We start from the raw sequence: 4,185 nt of genomic DNA on the forward strand, positions 1-4,185 counted from the left end.
TTTTTCCTTATTTATGTTTTGTGGCTCTCTTCTGTTTTTTAGTTTAGCGGCTACCCCGAAGTTTGTATTTAGAATCTCGTGTATAATATAGTCTATTCTCTGGTGGTCTCTTACTTACTTGGCCTAGACTAATTTAGTCCCTTTGCTCTTTCCCTCATAAATTATTATTTTCATTTCTCGTTCCAACTTGTGTTATGAGTTTGTAGTTAGAGTGATAAGATCATCTTTGCTTTGGTAGTTTCCTTACCTTTATCCTAATGCTATAGTTGAATGTTTGCTATCCTATTCTTGTTCTATTTATCTGTCTCCCTACTCTGTGTTTTGTGACCCCTTTCTCCCTTTTTTCTTTTTTCAGGCATGAGAGCCTTCTTGAGGATTTCTTGTAGTAGAGGACTTTTGGTTACAAATTCCTTTAACTTTTGTTTGTCTGGAGAAGATTTAATTTCTCCCTCATATCTGAAGGATATTCTTGCTGGATAGAGTATTCTTGGCTGAAGATTTTTATCTTCTAAAGCTTTGAATATGTCACTCCATTCTCTCCTAGCTTGCAAGGTTTCTGTAGAGAAATCCCCTGAAAGGCTGATAGGAGCTCCTTTGTAGGTTATTCTCTTTTGTCTTGCAGCCCTGAGTATTCTTTCCTTGGCATTCATTTTTGCCATTTGTACTACTATATGCCTTGCAGTAGGTCTTTTTACATTGACAAATCTAGGAGATCTGAATTCTTCCTCTACACACATTTCTCCCTCAATCCCTAGATTTGGGAAGTTCTCTTCTGTAATTTCATTAAGCACACTTTCTGCTCCATTTTCCTTTTCCACATTCTCGGGAATTCCTATGATCCTTAAATTCTTTCTCCTCATTGAATCGGCTATCTCTCCAATACTTTCCTCATTACTTTTAATCCTTAGTTCTATTTCTTCCTCTGTCTGGAGCCATTCATCCTGTCTATCTTAGATTATGCTAATCTGCTCTTCTATGGAATCTACCCAGGCATTCAGGGAATCCATATTCTGTTTTATCTGGTCCATTGTGTTTTTCATCTCTAGTAATTCTGTTTGATTCTTCTTTATAATTTCAATCTCTTCTGTGAAGTAACTCCAGAACTCAGCTTGTTACTCTTTCTCTCTACCTCACTGAGTTTTTTGATTATAGCTGCTCTGAACTCATTTTCATTTAGTTTACCTAATTCCAAGTCCTCAGGACTTAATTCTATGTTTTTATTGTTTTCCTTCTGGTCTGAGGTTTTTATAAATTGCTGGATGGTAGAGGAACAGTTTTTTCACATGGTGGTAGAATTTGGTTGCAGTTATAGCCTGTCGCCACTAGATATGGGTCGAGTGCTGCGCATTCTGAGCTCTCCTGCTTTGGGCAAGATGGCGGCGCCCAGTGCACTTTGCCGGGCCAGGGGCGGGGATGGTTTCTCTCATGCACTGATCTGGATTCGCTAAGTTCTGTTCTTTGGTCTCCCAGGGCCCTGGGTTTATGGGGTGCCCGTGCATGGAAGCTTTCCCCTGTCAGCGGGTTTCCACTGTACTGGCAGCAGGAGTCCTAGATGATCCCCTGGACATGCGGCCCCTCCCATGCTCCTTCCTGGACCCGCAGGGCGATCCCGGTTTTTAGGAGAGGGAGCTGATGTTCTCTCCTACCCCATTACAGCTCCTCCAAGGCGGGCAGCAGGGGCTCCGTTCTATGTCTTTTGATACTGTAGGTCTCTGAGTCCTGGCATTAGGTTCATCAGCTGAAATTCAGCGGTTTTTTTTTCAGTCCTTTGTTGTACTTTGGAGGGGAGAGAGTCCTGGGTCACCTCACCCCACCGTTTTGCTCCACCTCCTCTCCCACACCAAGTTCTTTACCAGAGCAATATACATTATTTCCCCTTCCTCAAATTCTTCTTTATTCTTCCATCCACATTCTCAATTATCTTCCATGGTTCCCTGTTCCCTATGGATAATTGGAAGATCTCTTAGCTTTGAATTCATATTCATTACATTCATTTCCTATCTCTCTTTTCTTGCTTAGCTGCCTCTCTGTGTGTGATCTACTAGTTCACATGAGGTTCTTATTCATCTCAGAGATTAAGGGTTCACATATGGTCTCCTATGTGCTTACAAAAGATCCTCATGTCTATACTCTTAACAGAATCCTCAACTAGGAGGCAATTTGAATAACCTTCCATAATTCGGAACCTTTTTTTCTATCTCAAAAAATCATAAGAATTTACTACACAATAGAATTCCCACATTCAATATTCGTTAGGATGGATAAGTTTAATGAATTTAACTTTATATTAATAACAAGTTATTTTTTCAGGTAATATAAATAATACAAGATGAAATACGTGGAGATCATGAACAACATGACAGAGTTTGTTCTACTGGGGCTCACAGAAAATTCAAAGATACAGAAACCATATTTGCTGTGTTTTTTGTCTTCTATGTCATTTCTATGGTAGGAAATTTGCTTATAGTGGTCGCCATCACAGCCAACCCATCATTGAAGTCCCCTATGTAATTTTTCCTGGCCTGTCTATCCTTTATTGATGCCTGCTATTCCTCTGTCAATACCCCCAAACTGATTGTAGATTGACTCTAGGAAAAGAAGACCATGCTATTCAATGGGTGTATTACTCAAATCTTTTCAGAACATTTCTTTGCAGCTTCTGAGGTCCTACTGCTCACTGTGATGGCTTATGACTGCTATGTGGCCATCTGCAGGCCCTTGCACTACACAACCATCCTGAACTCGTGGATGTGTGGCCTTCTAATGATAGTGATGTGGGTTGAGCATTTGTTAACTCAAACATACAGATGCTCTTCATCTTCCAATTACCATTCTGTGGTCTCAATGTCATAGATAATTTTTTGTGTGATCTGAATCCTTTGCTCAATCTTGCCTGCACTGATACCCACACTCTAGGGCTCTTTGTTGCTGCCAACAGTGGATTAATCCGTATGTTAAACTTCCCCTTCTTGATGGTCTCCTATGTGATCATCCTGCACTCCCTAAGGACCTACAGCTCAGAAGATATGGGCAAAGCACTCTCTACCTGTGTCTCCCACATCACAGTGGTCATCTTATTCTTTGTGACCTACATTTTTGTGTACATGAGACCCACAGCTAATTTATCTATTGATAAAGCAGTGGCTGTTTTCTATACTGTGATAACCCCCATGTTAAATCCCTTAATCTATATCTTGAGAAATGATCAGATGAAAATGCCACTAGAAAATTGTGTAGTAGGGAAGCTATTTCGGGTGACAAATAAATGTACCTGGAGCCTGACATTGATTCAACTGAGTCACTGGTCAAATGGTCATTTTGGATGATCTCAGCAAGGACTACTTTTATGAGATGAAGATAATTAACTACTTTGAATCATAGATTCTGCATTGAGGGGAGCAGAAATGGGTTCAAGAAAAGAGACAAAACCTAACTCAGCATAACTCTTTGCACATTTGGAAAATTCTAACAAATTGGGACTTAGTTTTACTAGTTTACTCTGCATATATTGATTCACAGGATTTTATTCTAATAAAAATAAGAAATAAGAAACTATATTGGTATTAAACAGTAATCTCTATAACAATCCATAGAGGTAGGCACTGTTACTATCCTTATTTTGTATTTGAGGAAAGTGACTGATTTGGAAAGGCATCAAAAGAGATATATTGAGGAGACTGTAGCCAGAATCTAACTGATTTCTCAGACTGTGCTCTTATGTGGCAATACACTGCCAGGTAATGTTGATAGAAAAGTAAGATAATTAAACTAGTTACTACTTATTGTGCCACCTACTATGTTGGGCACACTGTATATAATAGTTCAATATCTATAGCTAAATTCTAATAATTTTCATTAATAATTCTGCTTATTTTTACATATCAGAGCAGATAGTAAAATGTTTCATATACCTTTATCGTGTGTAACTGCTGTAGGGTTATAAAAGCAATAGGCCATTTAGCCTCTGTGGAGTAATTAACAAAGATTACTCAATGTTTCCAAATTCCCTTATAGTCTTCAGAGTCATTTTGTTTTGTTCATGTCAACATTATTAGTCTGCTAACCCATCAGAAAGAGTGATGACTTAAATAAAAGAATATTTGTTTTCAGATTGAAATTTCTATTTATTGAGTAAACAGTCGTCCTCTTTAAAGTACTTGCCTGCCTACTAATAATGGTTTCTAC

The 4,185-nt window shown here is 38.6% G+C and overlaps 1 pseudogene; it reads left to right on the forward strand.

The window, feature by feature from the left end:
- The first annotated feature begins 2,329 nt into the window (after nt 1–2,329).
- LOC124228402 (olfactory receptor 4C46-like) lies at nt 2,330–3,265 on the forward strand (annotated as a pseudogene).
- Nucleotides 3,266–4,185: the final 920 nt, after the last annotated feature.

Source organism: Equus quagga, chromosome 17, assembly GCF_021613505.1.
Source record: "Equus quagga isolate Etosha38 chromosome 17, UCLA_HA_Equagga_1.0, whole genome shotgun sequence".
NCBI classification, from domain to species: Eukaryota; Metazoa; Chordata; class Mammalia; order Perissodactyla; family Equidae; genus Equus; species Equus quagga.